Here is a 19,341-nt window from a genome sequence, read left to right on the forward strand (position 1 = left end):
TGATGGTGTGGGCTGAAAGTAGGGACGGAGCCTCCGAGCTGTGAACACTAGGGCGTAGGCGAATTTTTCTATCTTCTGATAGTTTAATTCGGCCCCTTGTAGTGCCTTGCTTACGAAGTATATGGGGTGTTGTCCTTGGTCATTTTCTCGTATTAATGCTGAAGCGACTGCTCGATGTCCAACCGAGAGGTAGAGTACGAGCTCTTCTCCTTTTAAAGGTCGGGTTAGATTGGTGGCTGCCCGAGGTATTCTTTGAATTCTGAAAGGCTTTTTCGCACTCCGGGGTCCATGAGAAGGGTTTCCCTTTCTTTAGGAGTGAGTAGAGAGGTAGTGACTTTATTGCTGATCCTGCCAAGAATCTTGATAGGCGGCTAGCCTTCCATTCAGTTGTTGTACTTCTTTGACACACGTCGGGCTCTTCATATTGAGTATCGCTTGGCATTTGTCCGGGTTGGCTTCGATGCCCCTTTGAGTCAGCATGAAGCCTAAGAACTTTCCGGCCTCTGCGGCGAAGGTGCACTTTGTCGGGTTAAGTCTCATGTTGTGTTTTCTGAGGGTACCGAAGATACTGGTGAGGTCGGTCAGCAAGTTTTTGTCTTCTTGTGTCTTTACCAGCATGTCGTCGACATACACCTCCAGCTGTAATTCGATGTGCTCTGAGAATATTTTGTTCATTAGCCTCTGGTAGGTTGCCCCTGCGTTCTTCAGCCCGAAGGGCATTACTACGTAGCAGTAATTTGCCCTTGGGGTTATGAACGAGGTCTTTTCTTGGTCGGGTCCGTACATCGGGATTTGATTGTATCCCGAGTATGCATCCATGAAGGAGAGATATCTATAGCCTGAGGCTGCGTCTACTAAGGCGTCGATGTTTGGTAGTGGATATGGGTCTTTGGGGCAGGCTTTGTTGAGATCCGTGTAATCGACGCACATCCTCCATTTTCCATTGGGCTTTTTCACCAGGACCACGTTTGCGAGCCATAGGGGGTATTTTACTTCCCTAATGAACCCTGCATCTAGCAGTGCTCGTACTTGTTCATCTATTGCTTGCATGCGCTCGGGTCCGAGCTTTCGGCGTCTTTGTTGGACAGGTCGGGATCCCGGGTAAACTGATAGCTTATGGCACATCAGGTCGGGGCTTATGCCTGGCATGTCGGAAGCTTTCCAGGCGAAGAGGTCGGAATTCTCCTTTAAGAGGGTTATGAGTTTCTCTTTTAGGCTTGCTTCGAGGTTTGCTCCTATGTTTGTTATTTTTTCAAGTGCGTTCCCAATCTGTACTCTTTCGGTTTCTCCCTCTGGTTGTGGCCGAAGATCTTCTCGGGATTGAACTCGTCCGAGTTCTATTGTGTTGACCTCTTTCCCTTTTAGGCTCAGGCTTTCGTTGTAACATCGCCGTGCTAGTTTTTGGTCGCCTTTTAGGGTAGCAATTCCCTTTGCGGTAGGGAACTTCATACAGAGGTGTGGGGTTGAGACTATAGCTGCCAGTCTGTTTAGGGTTGGTCACCCAATGAGGGCGTTGTATGCTGAAGTGACGTCGACTATAATGTAGTCGATGCTTAGTGTTTTAGATTGCTCGCCTCTTCCAAAGGTGGTGTGTAGCGAGATGTATCCTAAGGGATGGATCGGGGTGTCCCCTAGCCCAAATAGGTCGGTGGGATAGGCTTTTAGTTCTTTTTCTTCAAGTCCGAGCTTGTCGAAGGCTGTTTTGAACAGGATATCTGCTGAGCTTCCTTGGTCAATCAGGGTTCGATGTAAGTTGGCGTTTGCTAGGATAATGGTGATTACCATTGGATCGTCGTGCCCGGGTATTATCCCTTGAGCATCTTCTCGGGTAAATGAGATAGTAGGTAATTCGGGCAGGGGACTGTTTTCTTGGACGTGATAGACTTCTTTGAGGTGTCTTTTTCGCGAGGATCGGGATGTTCCTCCGCCTGCAAAACCTCCATTTATCATGTGAACGTGCCTTTCAGGGGTTTGCGGGATTCGTTCGGCCCGATCTTCGTTATCTCCCCGCCTTCTCTTCCTGGTTTCTTCACCTTTCTCTGCTATGTATCTGTCGAGTTTTCCTTCTCTGGCTAGCTTTTCTATAACATTTTTTAGGTCGTAGCAATCGTTAGTAGAATGACCGTAGAGCTTGTGATATTCACAGTATTCGGACCGATCTCTCCCCGCTCTCTTGTGTTTTAGCGGTCGAGGCGGGGGATTTTTTCGGTGTGGCATACTTCTCTGTAGATGTCTACCAGGGAGACTCGAAGGGGGTGTAGTTGTGGTACTTCCGTGGCTTGTCCGAGTTGGGTTCTTCTTTCTTCTTCTGTTCCCGATCTCGATCTCGGAGTGGGTAGGTTGATTCCTTCCTAGAAGAGTCTCTTAGCTGGGAGGTTTCCTCCATGTTGATATATTTTTCTGCCCGCTCCTGCACCTCGTATAGGGAGGTCGGGTATCGTTTGGATAGGGATTGGCTAAACGGTCCCTCTTTTAGGCCGTTTGCTAGTCCCATGATGGCTGCTTCAGTGGGCAAGTGTTGTATGTCCAGGCAGGCTTTGTTGAATCGCTCCATGTATTCTCGGAGAGTTTCTTGGTTACCTTGTTTGATCCCGAGTAGACTGGGGGCATGTTTTGTCTTGTCCTTTTGAATAGAGAACCTTGTTAGGAATTTTTTGGTTAGGTCTTCGAAGCTGGTGATTGATCTTGGTGGCAGGTTGTCGAACCACTTCATGGCTGACTTGGTGAGAGTGGTGGGAAAGGCTTTGCACCGAATCGCGTCGGAGGCGTCGACTAGGTACATTCTGCTTCTGAAGTTGCTGAGGTGGTGACTCGGATCGGTGGTGCCGTCATAGAGATCCATATCGGGTGGTTTGAAGTTTCGTGGTACCTTCTCCTTCATGATCTCTTGCGTGAAGGGATCATCATTACCTTCGGGGGTGGTGCCGCGTTCTGTCCGGTCTTTCAGGTTGGCCTCTATTTTCCGCAGTTTTTCTTCTAATTCTCTGCGCTTTCGAGTCTCTCTTCTCAGATCTCGTTCAGTTTCTTTCTGCTTCTTTATGTCCTCTTCGAGTTGTTTCAGTCGGTTTTGTTGTGCCCGGACTGCTTCTAGAATTTCCGAGCTCTTTTCTTTTTCGGAATTTTGTGGATCTTTGTCTGGGAGTGATGTCTTTGGGCGATTCTGTTTGTTTCCTCCTGGAGTGCGTGGTGATAGAGGGCTGTCCGGTTGTTCTCCGGTGTCAATTTCGTCCTCTTGTTCAGATGCAGCGCGATCATTGTTGTGAGGGTCGTCCGCCATGGTAGAGGGATGACTTCCAGATCCCCGGCAACGGCGCCAATGTTCCGAGGGTTACCTGAAACGTGTAGCTCGGTCGTCTGGAAAGGCCCGAGGTGGGGGTTTCAAGGACCCGAGCTTGATATGCGGAGCGGTTGGTGGTTGTACCTGCAATGACACTCCGATGCTTAAGTTAGCATGGGTCCAAGCAGATATGTGTAGAATATGGAATGGAATGCCATACCTGGGTGTTCCAGTGTATTTATAGTAGTTGGCCGTGATCTTCCCTGGATAAGATATTCTTATCTTATCTTATCTTTTGGGAGTTTTATCTCTATCTTTGTGGAACCGCCTCTTCTAGGCCTTTTCGGCCTTTAGGTTTTGGGCTGCGTTCCTTTTGATGGGCCTTCCTTGTTTTATTGTCCGAGGTCCGACCTTTAGGCGTGGGCCTTAGGACGAGGTCGGACCTTTCATGAGCTTGCCGAGTTGGAGGAGCCCGGTCAGGGTATGAACAATATCTTTTTCATTTTTTATTTAATTTTCGAAAATTTCAAAATTATTTTTCAAAATATTTTCAAAAATCTTTTTCTTATCTTTATATCAAATTTTCGAAAATTAGCTAACAATTAATGTGATTGGTTCAAAAATTTGAAGTTTGTTACTTTCTTGTTAAGAAAGGTTCAATCTTTAAGCTCTAGAATCTTATCTTGTAGTTTCTTGTTAGTTAAGTCTTTTTAAAAATTAAATCTTTTTCAAAATATCTTTTTCTTAAAACTTTTATCTTATCTTAATTCCAAAAATTTTATTTTTTTCAAATTTTGATTTCAAAATATCTTATCTAACTTCTTATCTTCTTATCTTTTTTAAAATTTGATTTCAAATCTTTTTCAATCAACTAACTAACTTTTTGTTTGTTTCTTATCTTTTTCGAAACTACCTAACTACTTTTCCCTCTCTAATTTTCGAAAACTCTCCATTTCTCTTTTTAAAAATTCTTTTTAATTGTTTTAAATTTTAATTTTAAACTTATTTTATTTTTAATTTTCGAAATTATTAACCCCTTTTTCAAAAATTATTTTCGAAATTTCTCTTCTCTTTTCTTATTCTATTTAATTATTTAATTACTAACACTTCTCTTCACCTCTCTTCATCCAAATCCGAATCCATCCTTCTTCTTTCTTCTACCCCTTTCTTCTTCTACTAACATAAAGGAATCTCTATACTGTGACATAGAGGATTCCTCTCTCTTTTCTTGTTTTCTTCTCTCTTTCTTATGAGCAGGAACAAGGATAAAGGCACTCTTGTTGAAGCTGATCCAGAACCTGAAAGGACTCTGAAGAGAAAACTAAGAAAAGCTAGATTACAACAATCCAGAAATAACCTTTCAGAAATTTTCGAACAGGAGAAGGAGATGGCAGCCGCAAATAATAATGATAATAATGCAAGGAGAATGCTTGGTGACTTCACAAAGCCAACATCCAAGTTTGATGGAAGAAGCATCTCCATTCCTGCCATTGGAGCCAATAACTTTGAGCTTAAGCCTCAACTAGTTGCATTAATGCAACAAAACTGCAAGTTTTATGGACTTCCATCTGAAGATCCTTATCAGTTCTTAACTGAATTCTTGCAGATCTGTGAGACTGTAAAGACGAATGGAGTTGATCCTGAAGTCTACAGATTCATGCTTTTCCCTTTTGCTATAAGAGACAGAGCTAGAATATGGTTGGATTCACAACCTAAGGATAGCCTGGACTCCTGGGATAAGCTGGTCACTGCTTTCTTAGATAAGTTCTTCCCTCCTCAAAAGCTGAGCAAGCTGAGAGTGGATGTTCAAACCTTCAAGCAAAAAGATGGTGAATCCCTCTATGAAGCTTGGGAAAGATATAAGCAGCTGACCAAAAGATGTCCATCTGACATGTTTTCAGAATGGACCATGTTAGATATATTCTATTATGGTCTCTCTGAATTTTCGAAAATGTCACTGGACCATTCTGCAGGTGGATCTATTCACCTGAAGAAAACGCCTGAAGAGGCTCAAGAACTCATTGACATGGTTGCAAACAACCAGTTCATGTATACCTCTGAGAGGAATTCCGTGAATAATGGGGTACCTCAGAAGAAAGGAGTTCTTGAAATTGATGCTCTGAATGCCATATTGGCTCAGAACAAAATGTTGACCCAACGGGTCAACATAATCTCTCAAAATCTGAATGGATTGCAACATGCAGCCAACAGTACTAGAGAGGCAGCTTCTGAAGAAGCTTATGATCCTGAGAACCCTGCCATGGCAGAGGTTAATTATCTGGGTGAACCTTATGGAAACACTTATAACCCATCATGGAGAAATCATCCAAATTTCTCCTGGAAGGATCAACAAAAGCCTCAACAAGGCTTTAACAATGGTGGACGCAATAGGCTGAATAATAGTAAGCCATATCCATCATCTTCTCAGCAACAGACAGAGAACTCTGAACAAAATAATTCTAATTTAGCTAATATAGTCTCTGATCTGTCAAAGGCCACTTTCAGTTTCATGAATGAAACCAGATCCTCCATTAGAAATTTGGAGGCACAAGTGGGCCAGCTGAGTAAGAAAGTTATTGAAACTCCTCCCAGTACTCTCCCAAGCAATACAGAAGAAAATCCAAAAGGAGAGTGCAAGGCCATTGATTTAATCAAAGTGGCCGAATGCATAGGGGAGGAGGAGGACGAAAATCCTAGTGAGGAAGACCTCCTGGGACGTCCTTCAAACAAGAAGGAGTTTCCTATTAAGGATCCTGAGGAATCTGAGGCTCATACAGAGACCATAGAGATTCCATTAAACCTCCTTTTGCCATTCATGAGCTCTGAAGACTATTCATCCTCTGAAGAGGATGAAGATGTAACTGGAGAGCAAGTTGCTCAATATTTAGGAGCTATCATGAAGCTGAATGCCAAGCTATTTGGTAATGAGACTTGGGAAAGTGAACCTCCCTTGCTCATTAGTGAATTAGATACTTGGATTCAGGAAACTCTACCTCAAAAGAAACAAGATCCTGGCAAATTCTTAATACCTTGCACCATTGGCACCATGAGCTTTGAAAAAGCTCTATGTGATCTTGGGTCAGGGATAAATCTTATGCCACTCTCTGTAATGGAGAAGCTGGGGATCATTGAGGTACAACCTGCCTTGTTCTCATTACAATTGGCAGACAAGTCAGTGAGACAAACCTATGGAACAGTAGAGGACGTGCTAGTAAAGGTTGAAGGCCTTTACATCCCTGCTGATTTCATAATCCTAGATACTAGGAAGGAAGATGATGAATGCATCATCCAAGGAAGACCTTTCCTAGCCACAGCAGAAGCTGTGATAGATGTCAACAGAGGAGAGTTAGTCCTTCAATTGAATGGGGAATACCTTGTGTTTCAAGCACATGGCCATCCCTCTGTGACAAAAGAGAGTAAGCATGAAGAGCTTCTCTCAGTTCAAGGTCAAGAAGAGCCCACACAGTCAAACTCTAAGTTTGGTGTTGTGAGGCCATAACCAAACTCTAAGTTTGGTGTTCAAATTCCATATCCAAACTCTAAGTTTGGTGTGGAGACAACACACTAAATTGATCTGATCATCTTGTGGCTCCATGAGAGCCACTGTCAAGCTATTGACATTAAAGAAGCGCTTGTTGGGAGGCAACCCAATTTTATTTATCTAATTTTATTTTATTTTGTTTTGGTGTTATTTTTGTGTTGAATTAGGTACATGATCATGAGGAGTCACGAAAAAAATCAAAAAAGTTAAAAACAGAGTCAAAAACAGAAGAAAAAAAATTTTTCACCCTGGAGGCAGCGCAGACTGGCGTTCAACGCCAGTAAGATGCATCTGGCTGGCGTTCAACGCCAGAACAGAGCATCTTTCTGGCGCTGAACGCCCAGAACAAGCAACAACCTGGCGTTTAACGCCAGGATGTGCACACAGAGGACAATCTGGCGCTGAACGCCAGAAACATGCATGAAACTGGTGTTCAACGCCAGAAACATGCATTACATGGGCGTTTAACGCCCAGAACATGCACCAATGGGCGTTTGAACGCCAGGATGATGCATAAAGGCAATTTACACGCCTATATGGTGAAGGAATGGTATTTCTTTTCACCTCAGGATCTGTGGACCCCACAGAATCCCCACCTCAGGATCTGTGGACCCCACAGAATCCCCACCTACCTTTTCTTTTAATCCTAATCACACTCTCCTAATCCAAATCTCATTTTCAATGTCACACTTCCCAAAAACCCTCACCAATCACCTCAATTCCTCTTCCCAATTACCCCATGCACCATTCACATCAACCTCCTCTTCCCCATAAATCCCACCTACCTCCATTACATTCAAATTCAATTTCCCACCCTTTCCCACCCAAAATGGCCGAATTCCCACCCTCCCTCTCCCTATAAATACCTCTCCTTTCTTCTTCATTTTCACACAACACAAACCCCTTCTTCTCTCATATAGCCGAACCCCTTCCTCTCCTTCTCTACCAACATTCTCTTCTTCTTCTTCTACTCTTCTTTTCTTTTTTGCTCGAGGACGAGCAAATTTTAAGTTTGGTGTGGTAAAAAGCCTAAGCTTTTTATTTTTCATTCACCATCAATGGCACCCAAGACCGGAGTTTCCTCAAGAAAAGGAAAAGGGAAGGCAAAAGCTTCCACTTCCGAATCATGGGAGAAGGAGAGATTCATCTCCAAGAGCCACCAAGACCACTTCTATGATGTTGTGGCAAAGAAAAAGGTGATCCCCGAGGTCCCTTTCAAGCTCAAAAAGAATGAGTATCCGGAAATCCAACATGAGATCCAAAGAAGAGGGTGGGAAGTCATAACCAACCCTATGCAACAAGTTGGAATATTGATGGTTCAAGAGTTCTATGCTAATGCATGGATCACTAGGAACCATGATCAAAGTATGAACCCGAATCCAAAGAATTATCTCACAATGGTTCGGGGGAAATACTTAGATTTCAGTCCGGAAAATGTGAGGTTGGCGTTTCATCTACCCATGATGCAAGGTGATGAACGCCCCTACACAAGAAGGGTCAACTTCAATCAAAGGTTGGACCAAGTCCTAATGGACATTTGTGTGGAAGGTGCCCAATGGAGAATAGACTCCAAAGGCAAACCGGTCCAACTAAGAAGACTGGACCTCAAGCCTGTAGCTAGAGGATGGTTGGAGTTCATCCAAAGATCCATCATCCCTACAAGCAACCGATCTGAAGTTACTGTGGATCGGGCCATCATGATTCATAGCATCATGATTGGAGAGGAAGTGGAAGTTCATGAAGTCATATCCAATGAACTCTACAAAATAGCTGACAAGCCTTCATACATTGCACGGCTAGCCTTCCCCCACCTCATATGCCATCTATGTTATTCAGCCGGAGTTATCATAGATGGAGATGTCTCCATTGAAGAAGACAAGCCCATCACCAAGAAAAGGATGGAGCAAACAAGAGAAGTTCCTCATGGCCCTCAAGAAGAACATGAGGAAGTTCATCATCAACAAATGCCTCAAGGAATGCACTTTCCTCCCAACAACTATTGGGAGCAACTCAGTACCTCTTTAGAAGATTTGAGTCATAATGTTGAACAACTAAGGGTGGAACATCATGAACATGCCCTCACTCTCCAAGAAATAAGAGAAGATCAAAGAGCAATGAGAGAGGAGCAACAAAGGCAAGGAAGGGACATAGAAGAGTTGAAGAACATCATTGGTCCTTCAAGAAGGAGACGCCACTAGAGGTGGATTCATTCCTTGTTCTTTATTTTCTTTCTGTTTTCGGTTTTTAAGTATTATGTTTATCTATGTTTTTGTGTTTCTACTTCATGATCATTAGTGTGTAACCATGCCTTAAAGCTATGAATAAAATCCATTAGTCCTTCACCTCTCTTAAATAAAAAATGTTTTAATTCAAAAGAACAAGAAGTACATAATTTTCGAAATTATTAGTGAATTTAATTTAACTATATTGATGTGGTGGCAATAATTTTTGTTTTCTGAATGAATGAATGAATAGTGCATATTTTTGATCTTGTTGTTTATGAGTGTTAAAATTGTTGGTGCTTGAAAGAATGATGAACAAAGAGAAATGTTATTGATGATCTGAAAAACATCATGAAATTGATTCTTGAAGCAAGAAAAAGCAGTGAAAAAAAAAAGTGGCGAAAATTTTAAAGCAAGGATCCAAGGCTTTGAGCATCAATGGATAGGAGGGCCCAAGGAAATAAAATCCAGGCCTAAGCGGCTAAATCAAGCTGTCCCTAACCATGTGCTTGTGCCATGAAGGTCCAAGTGAAAAGCTTGAGACTGAGTGGTTAAAGTCGTGATCCAAAGCTAAGGAGTGTGCTTAAGAGCTCTGGACACCACTAACTGGGGACTTGAGCAAAGCTGAGTCACAATCTGAAAAGGTTCACCCAGTTATGTGTCTGTGGCATTTGTGTATCCGGTGGTAATACTGGAAGACAAAGTGCTTAGGGCCACAGCCAAGACTCATAAGTAGCTGTGTTCAAGAATCAACATGCTTAACTAGGAAAGTCAATAACACTATCCAAAATTCTAAGTTCCTAGAGATGCCAATCACTCTAAACTACAAAGGAGAAAGTGAGATGCCAAAACTGTTCAGAAGCAAAAAGCTACAAGTCCCGCTCATGTAATTAAATTAATTTTCATTGATATTTTGGACTTTATAGTATATTCTCTTCTTTATCCTATTTGATTTTCAGTTGCTTGGGGACAAGCAACAATTTAAGTTTGGTGTTGTGATGAGCGGATAATTTATACGCTTTTTGGCATTGTTTTCATATAGTTTTTAGTAAGTTTAAGCTACTTTTAGGGATGTTTTCATTAGTTTTTATGTTAAATTCACATTTCTGGACTTTACTATGAGTTTGTGTGTTTTTCTGTGATTTCAGGTAAATTCTGACTGAAATTGAGGGATTTGAGCAAAACTCTGAAGAAGGCTGACAAAAGGACTGCTGATGCTGTTGGAATTTGACCTCCCTGCACTCGAAATAGATTTTCTGGAGCTACATAACTTCAATTGGCGCGCTCTCAACGGCGTTGGAAAGTAGACATCCAGGGCTTTCCAGCAATATATAATAGTCCATACTTTATTCGAAGAATGACGACGTAACTTGGCGTTGAACGCCAAGTACACGCTGCTGTCTGGAGTTAAACGCCAGAAAAACGTCATTATCCGGAGTTGAACGCCCAAAACACATCATAACCTGAAGTTTGACGCCAAGAAATGCCTTAACTCGTGAAATGATCAAGCTCAGCCCAAGCATACACCAAGTGGGCCCCGGAAGTGGATTTATGCATCAATTACTTACTCATGTAAACCCTAGGAGCTAGTTTATTATAAATAGAACATTTATCTATTGTATTAGACATCTTTGGTCTCATCTTTGGTCTCAGTTTTGTTTTATTCTTCATCCTAGGAGATCATTGATCACGTTTTAGGGGGCTGGCCATTCGGCCATGCCTGAACCTTTTGCTTATGTATTTTCAACGGTGGAGTTTCTGCACACCATAGATTAAGGGTGTGGAGCTCTGCTGTACCTCAAGTATTAATGAAATTCTATTATCTTTTATTCAAATCTCTCTTATTCTTATTCCAAGATATTCATTCGTACCCAAGAACATGATGAATGTGATGAGTTAGATTACCCTCATTATTATTCTCACTTATGAATGTGAGTGATTGACAACCACTTCCGTTCTACATGCAACAGAGATTGAATGTATATCTCTTAGATTCCTCAACAGAATCTTCGTGGTATAAGCTAGATAGATGGCGGCATTTATGAGGATCCGGAAAGTCTCACCTTGTCTGTGGTATTCCGAGTAGGATCCTGGGAATCCGGAAAGTCTCACCTTGTCTGTGGTATTCCGAGTAGGATTCCGTTAATGAATGACTGTGACGTGCTTCAAACCTGTAACCTGCTGGGCGATAGTGACAGACGCAAAAGAGGGATTCTATTCCAGTAGGGGAGGGAACCAACCGGTGATTAGCCGTACTGTGACAGAGTGTGTGAGCATTAGTTTTCACTGCGAGGATGGGATGTAGCCATCAGCCATGGGTGATGCCTCCAGACTGGTTAGCTGTGCGAGTGACAGCCGCATAGGATATTTCCCCGAGAGGATTGAAAGTAGCCACAGTTGATGGTGAACCCCTAAACAAAGCTTGCCATGGAAAGGAGTAAGAAAGATTGAGTAGAAGCAGTAGGAGAGCAGGCGTCCTTGAGCCATGCAGCATCTCCATTCGCTTATCTGAAATTCCCACCAATGAATCTGCATAAGTCTTCTATCCTTTTATTTAATCTATTCTTTTATCTTTATTTTCGAAACCCATAAACCATTTCAATCTGCCTGACTGAGATTTACAAGGTGACCATAGCTTGCTTCATACCAACAATCTCTATGGGATCGACCCTTACTCACGTAAGGTTTATTACTTGGACGACCCAGTACACTTGCTGGTTAGTTGAACGGAGTTGTGAATTTAACCAAGAGACACAATAGTTTTTGTGTATATGCCAAAGAGCCAATATTGATGATCACAATTTCGTCCACCACTTGACTTGTAAGAAACAACTAATTTTGAAAATTTTTGACTAAGTCAACTCAAATTTTCGAAAATTTGGAGAAAAATAAGGAAAAGATATTTTTTTGATTTTTGGATTTTTAAAGATGAGAGAGAAAAACATAAAAATGACCCAAAATATGAAAATTTTGGATCAAACACATAATGCATGCAAGAACACTATGAATGTCAAGATGAACACCAAGAACACTTTGAAGATCATGATGAACATCAAGAACATAATTTTGAAAAATTTTTTATGCAAAGAAAATATGCAAGACACCAAACTTAGAAATCTTTAATGCATGGACTCTAAGAAACAAAAAATGCATATGAAAAACAACAAACAACACAAAACAAGAAAACATCAAGATCAAACAAGAAGACTTACCAAGAACAACTTGAAGATCATGAAGAACACTATGAATGCATGGAATTTTCGAAAAATGCAAGAAAAGTTTTAAGCATGCAATTGACACCAAACTTAAAAAATTGACTCAAGACTCAAACAAGAAACACTAAATATTTTTTATTTTTATGATTTTATGATTTTTTTGTGTTTTTATTAATTTTTTTCGAAAATAAAGGTTGGAAAAACGAAAAAGAAAAGAAAAATTTTGAAAAAGATTTTTGAAAAGAAAATTACCTAATCTGAGCAACAAGATGAACCGTCAGTTGTCCATACTCGAACAATCCCCGGCAATGGCGCCAAAAACTTGGTGGACGAAATTGTGATACAAGAGTTCCAGGCACTGTTAGAGAAGATTTTTCTTTTCACAACTCCGTTCAACTTAACCAGCAAGTGTACTGGGTCATCCAAGTAATACCTTACGTGAGTAAGGGTCGATCCCACAGAGATTGTTGGTATGAAGCAAGCTATGGTCACCTTGTAAATCTCAGTTAGGCAGATTAAATGGTTATGGGTTTCGAAAATAATAAATAAAAAAGAAAATAAAAAGGGATAGAAATAGTTATGTAAATCAATAGTGGGAATTTCAGATAGGCGTATGGAGATGCTGTGCTCCTCTCGAATCTCTACTTTTTTATTACATTCATCCAATCCTTCTTACTCCTTTCCATGGCAAGCTGTATGTAGGGCATCACCATCATCAATGACTACTTTTAATCCTCTCGGGAAAATGGTCCTATGCGCTGTCACTGCACGGCTAATCGTCTGGAGGCATCACCCTTGACAATGGCTACATCCCATCCTCTCAGTGAAAATGGTCCAAATGCTCTGTCACAGCACGGCTAATCATCTGTCGGTTCTCAATCAGGTTGGAGTAGAATCCATTGATTCTTTTGCGTTTGTCATCACGCCCAGCCTTCAGAAGTTTGAAGCTCGTCACAGTCATTCAATACCGGAATCCTACTCGGAATACCACAGACAAGGTTAGACTTTCCGGATTCCCAGGATCCTACTCGGAATACCACAGACAAGGTTAGACTTTCCGGATCCTCATGAATGCCGCCATCTATCTAGCTTATACCACGCGCGTTCATAGGTGAGAATGATGATGAGTGTCACAGATCATCACATTCATCAAAGTGTTGTGCAACGTATATCTTGGAATAAGAATAAAAGAGAATTGAATAGAAAATAATAGTAATTGTATTGAAACTTGAGGTACAGCAGAGCTCCACACCCTTAATCTATGGTGTGCAGAAACTCCACCGTTGAAAATACAAAAGTGAAAGGTTCAGGCATGGCCGAATGGCCAGCCCTCTCCATGATCAAAAGACCGAATGATCAAGGACTAGAACAGTCAAAGATTAAACTGTCAAAAGATGTCTAATATAATAGTAACTTATCCTATTTATACTAGACTAGCTACTAGGGTTTACATGAGTAAGTAATTGATGCATAAATCCACTTCCGGGGCCCACTTGGTGTATGTTTGGGCTGAGCTTGATCTATCCACGAGCTGAGGCTTCTCTTGGAGTTGAACTCCAAGTTATAACGTGTTTTGGGCGTTCAACTCCGGATCATAACGTGTTTCTGGCGTTTAACTCCAGATAGCAGCATGTACTTGGCGTTCAATGCCAAGTTACATCATCAATTTCCGAATAAAGTATGGACTATTATATATTGCTGGAAAGCTCTGGATGTCCACTTTCTAACGCTGTTGAGAGCGCGCCAATTGGAGTTCTGTAGCTCCAGAAAATCCATTTCGAGTGCAGGGAGGTCAGATTCCAACAGCATCAGCAGTCCTTTTGTCAGCCTTTTTCAGAGTTTTGCTCAAGTCCCTCAATTTCAGCCAGAAATTACCTGAAATCATAGAAAAACACACAAACTCATAGTAAAGTCCAGAAATGTGAATTTAACATAAAAACTAATGAAAACATCCCTAAAAGTAGCTTGAACTTACTAAAAACTTCCTAAAAACAATGCCAAAAAGCGTATAAATTATCCGCTCATCAACCGTCATCACCAAAAGTCACAAATCCTTCATCATACTTGTTGAATTTGACAAAGAATGTTGACTTTTCCATCATGTGCCTAGAGCTCATCCACTATCCAGGTACCACATGTCTTTCTTCTTCTTGGATGCTAGGCAAATCTGCACACACTCTTAAGTAACCTCAGGTCTCCAAACTAATTTGGATCCTTTGAAGTTAATCCATCTTAGTTGCCCAAGTTTGTTGAAATCACAAATAACCTTGTATGTTTTGTTTTCCACCCTTTTTTTGTCAATAAAGCATTGAGAAGAAGAGTGACTAGGTTTAATGCAATTAAAATAGTTATTTCGTTGTGCATGTTGTTGAAACTGATTGAAGTTATGGTGCTGATGGTGATTAAAAGTTTGGAATTTTCTAGTTTTTTAGAAAGATGCATTTCTTTTGACAAAACTATTTCTAGCATTGACACCTCTTTTTGCAACATAACTTGAACCAGAAGTTTTTGAAGAAAATAGGTTTCTTGAATATGAGGCTCTTTTGTCAAAGTGTGGTTTTTTAAAGACAGCCTTGATGAGCGGATATTTTATACGCTTTTTGACATCATTTTCATATAGCTTTTGTTATGTTTTATTTAAGTTTTATCAAGGAATCTTGCCGCTCCGTTTTGATCTAAGAGCGCAATGTTCTTCTACATAGCACCATACATGACTGATGAGCGGATAATTTATACGCTTTTTGGCATTGTTTTTATATTATTTTTAGTATGATTTAGTTAGTTTTTAGTATATTTTTATTAGGTTTTAAGCAAAATTCACATTTCTGGACTTTACTGAGTTTGTGTGTTTTTCTGTGATTTCAGGTATTTTCTGGCTGAAATTGAGGGACCTGAGCAAAAATCTGATTCAGAGGTTGACAAAGGACTGTTGATGCTGTTGTATTCTGACCTCCCTCCACTAGAAGTGGGTTTTCTGGAGCTACAAAAATTCAAATGGCGCGCTCTCAACTGTGTTGGAAAGTAGACATCCAAGGCTTTCCAGCAATATATAATAGTTCATACTTTGTGCGAGTTTTAATGATGTAAAATGGCGTGAAAACGCCAGCTCTCTGCCTTTTTCTGGCATGAAAACGCCAGAACTGGCATAAAAGTTGGAGTTAAACGCCCAAACAGGCATCAAAGCTGGTGTTTAACTCCAAGGAAGACCTCTACACGTGAAAGCTTCAATGCTCAGCCCAAGCACACACCAAATGGGCCCGGAAGTGGATTTCTGCATCATTTACCTATTTCTGTAAACCCTAGTAGCTAGTTTCATTATAAATAGGACTTTTTACTATTGTACTAGGGGTCTTTTCCCTATTTTCGAATTCACATGTCATTTGGGGAGGCTGGCCATTCGGCCATACCTAGACCTTGTTCTTATGTATTTTCAACGGTGGATTTTCTACACACCATAGATTAAAGGTGTGGAGCTCTGCTGCTCCTTGAGTATTAATGCAATTACTACTGTTTTCTATTCAATTCATGCTTATTCTTATTCTAAGAAATTTGCTTGCACTTCAACCTGATGAATGTGATGATCCGTGACACTCATCACTATTCTCAAGCTATGAACGCGTGCTTGACAACCACTTTCGTTCTACCTTAGATCAAGCGTATATCTCTTAGCCTCTATTCCAAAAGATCGGAGTCTTCGTGGTACAAGCTAGAATTATTGGCGGCCATTCCTGATATCTGGAAAGTCTAAACATTATCTGTGATATTCTGAGTAGGATCTGGGAAGGGATGACTGTGACGAGCTTCAAACTCGCGAATGTTGGGTGTAGTGACAGACGCAAAAAGATCACTGGATTCTATTCCAACATGATCAAAAACCGACAGATGATTAGCCGTGCAGTGATAGCGCATTTGGACCATTTTCACTGAGAGGACGGGAAGTAGCCATTGACAACGGTGATGCCCTATATACAGCTTGCCATGGAAAGGAGTATGAAGGATTGGATGAAGGTAGTAGGAAAGCAGAGATTCAATAGGAACAAAGCATCTCTATGCACTTATCTGAAATTCTCACCAATGAATTACATAAGTATCTCTATCTTTACTTTGTGTTTTATTTATCTTTTTAATTATTAAAATCCATAACCATTTGAATTCGCCTGACTGTGATTTACAAGGTGACCATAGCTTGCTTCAAGCCAACAATCTCTGTGGGATCGACCCTTACTCACGTAAGGTTTATTACTTGGACGACCCAGTGCACTTGCTGGTTAGTTGTGTGAAGTTGTGAAAAAGAGTTGAGATTACAATTGTGCGTACCAAGTTGTTGGCGCCATTGTGTATCACAATTTTGTGCGCCAAGTTTTCGTCGTCGTTGCCGGGGATTGTTCGAGTTTGGACAACTGACGGTTCATCTTGTTGTTTAGATTAGGTAATTTTCTTCTTGTCTTTTTTTTTCAAAAAGTTTTAAAAAATCTTTCAAAAATTTTTTCTTTGTTTTCATTTTTCCAAAAAGATATTTTCGAAAAAATCCAAAAAAATAATAAAATCATAAAAACCAAAAATAATTTGTGTTTCTTGTTTGAATCTAGGGCCAAATTTTAAGTTTGGTGTCAATTGCATGATTTCAATTGTCTTGCAATTTTCGAAACACATACATTGTGTTCTTGATGATCTTCAAGTCATTCTTGATGAATTGCGTTGTTTGATCTTCATAATTTATTGAATTGCACTCCATGATGTTCTACATACGCATTCTTGCATTTATATGGCCCCAAACATGAGAAAGTTCTAAGTTTGGTGTCCTCCAAATTTTCTTTCATTAAGAAAACTGAGTTCTTGATGTTCATCTTGATCTTCAAGATTGTTCTTGGTGTTCATCTTGACGTTCATAATGTTCTTGCATATATCTTGTGTTTTGATCCAAGAATTATATGTTTTGACTCATTTCGTTGTTTTTCAAAATTGAAAATATGTTTTCTTGAATAAAGGATTTAGCAAAATGAAGATCCAAGAACATAAAACAGAGGAATTACAGAGAAAATGATAGGCGTTCAAAACGCCCAGTGAAGAAGGAAAACTACGCCAGCCAGGGTACCTGGCTGGGCGTTTAAACACCCAAACCATGCAGTAATTGGGCATTAAACGCCCAAAACATGCAGCTCCTGGGCATTTAACGCTAGGTTGACACAAGGAGAGGAATTTTGTTTTCAAATCAAATCTTTTTCAAATCTTCATAATTTTTCAAAACCAAATCTTTTTCAAATCAAATATTTTCAATCATATCTTTTTCAAAATCATATCTTTTCAAACATATCTTTTTCAAAAATCAAATCTTTTCCTCATATTTTCAAAAAAATTCTTGATTCAAAAAATTTCAAGTTTGTTACTTTCTTGTTAAGAAAAGTTCAATATTTGAAATTTAGAATCATATCTTTTAGTTTCTTGATAATCAAGTCATTATTTTTTTTAAAATCAAATCTTTTTAATTTTTATCTTTTCAATCATATCTTTTAAATCATATCTTTTTCAAATCATATCTTTTTAAAAAATCCATGATTTCAAAATCTTTTTAACTTCTTATCTTTTTCAAATTTATTTCTTTTATTTTTCAAAAACACCTAACCACTTTTTCACTTTTAATTTTCGAAAAACATTAAATTTTTTTCAAAATTCTTTTTTTTTAGTTAACTAATTGTTTTGAATTTTAATTAAAATTTTTGAAAATTCTTCCCCACCTCTCTTATCTTTTTCTATTTAAACACTAACATTCCTCCTCCATTGTCAATTCAAACTCCATCTCTCTGATTGTGTTCGAATTCTTCTTCACTTACCTCATCCTTCTATTCTTGTTTCCCTCTGACACCTTAAGGAATCTCTATACTGTGACATAGAGGATTCCATATTTTCTTTGTTTTCTTCTCTTTCATATGAGTAGGAACAAAGATAAAGGCATACTTGTTGAAGCTGATCCTGAACCTGAAAGGACTCTGAAGAGGAAGCTCAAAGCAGCTAAAGCACAAAACTCTGAAGAGGACCTCACTGAAATTTTCGAGAAGGAAGCAGCAAAAGAAACAATTATGGCCGAACCAAACAACAACGCAAGGAAGATGCTTGGTGATTTTACTACACCAACTTCCAACTTTTATGGAAGAAGCATCTCAATCCCTGTTATAGGAGCAAACAATTTTGAGCTAAAGCCGTAATTGGTTTCTCTACTACAACAGAATTGCAAGTTTTATGGACTTCCATCAGAAGATCCTTATCAGTTTTTAACTGAGTTCTTGCAGATCTGTGATATTGTTAAGACCAATGGAGTTGATCCTGAAGTCTCCAAGCTTATGCTTTTCCTTTTTGCTGTAAGAGACAGAGCTAGAACATGGTTGGACTTACAACCCAGAGATAGCCTGGACTCTTGGGATAAGCTGGTCATGGCTTTTTTAGCCAAGTTCTTTCCTCCTCAAAAGCTGAGCAAGCTTAGAGTGGATGTTCAAACCTTTAGACAGAAAGAAGGTGAATCCCTCTATGAAGCTTGGGAAAGATACAAGCAGCTGACCAAAAAGTGTCCTTCTGACATGCTTTCAGAATGGACCACATTAGATATATTCTATGGTGGTCTGTCTGAATTTTCCAAGATGTCACTGGACCACTCTGCAGGTGGATCCATTCACCTAAAGAAAACACATGCAGAAGCTCAGGAACTTATTGAAATGGTTGCAAATAACCAGTTTATGTATACCTCTGAGAGGAATCCTGTGAGTAATGGGATGCCTCAAAAGAGAGGAGTTCTTGAAATTGATGCTCTGAATGCCATACTGGCTCAGAACAAAATATTGACCCAACAAGTCAATATGATCTCTCAGAGTCTGAATGGATTGCAAAATGCATCCAACAGTGCTAAAGAAGCATCTTTTGAAGAAGAAGCTTATGATCCTGAGAACCCTGCAATGGTAGAGGTGAATTACATGGGTGAAGCCTTTGGCAACACGTATAATCCTTCATGGAAAATTCATCCAAATTTTTCATGAAAGAATCAACAGAAGCAAGGCTTCAATAATAACAATGGTGGAAGAAATAGGTTTAGCAATA

The 19,341-nt window shown here is 40.0% G+C and overlaps 1 non-coding gene across 1 annotated transcript; it reads right to left on the bottom strand.

The window, feature by feature from the left end:
• Positions 1-18,725: 18,725 nt before the first annotated feature.
• Positions 18,726-18,833, bottom strand: LOC112799504 (small nucleolar RNA R71). Its single transcript, XR_003201080.1, has one exon. It is a non-coding gene; the product is annotated as a small nucleolar RNA R71 (small nucleolar RNA).
• Positions 18,834-19,341: the final 508 nt, after the last annotated feature.

The sequence above is a fragment of the Arachis hypogaea genome, chromosome 4 (genome assembly GCF_003086295.3).
Source record: "Arachis hypogaea cultivar Tifrunner chromosome 4, arahy.Tifrunner.gnm2.J5K5, whole genome shotgun sequence".
NCBI lineage: Eukaryota > Viridiplantae > Streptophyta > Magnoliopsida > Fabales > Fabaceae > Arachis > Arachis hypogaea.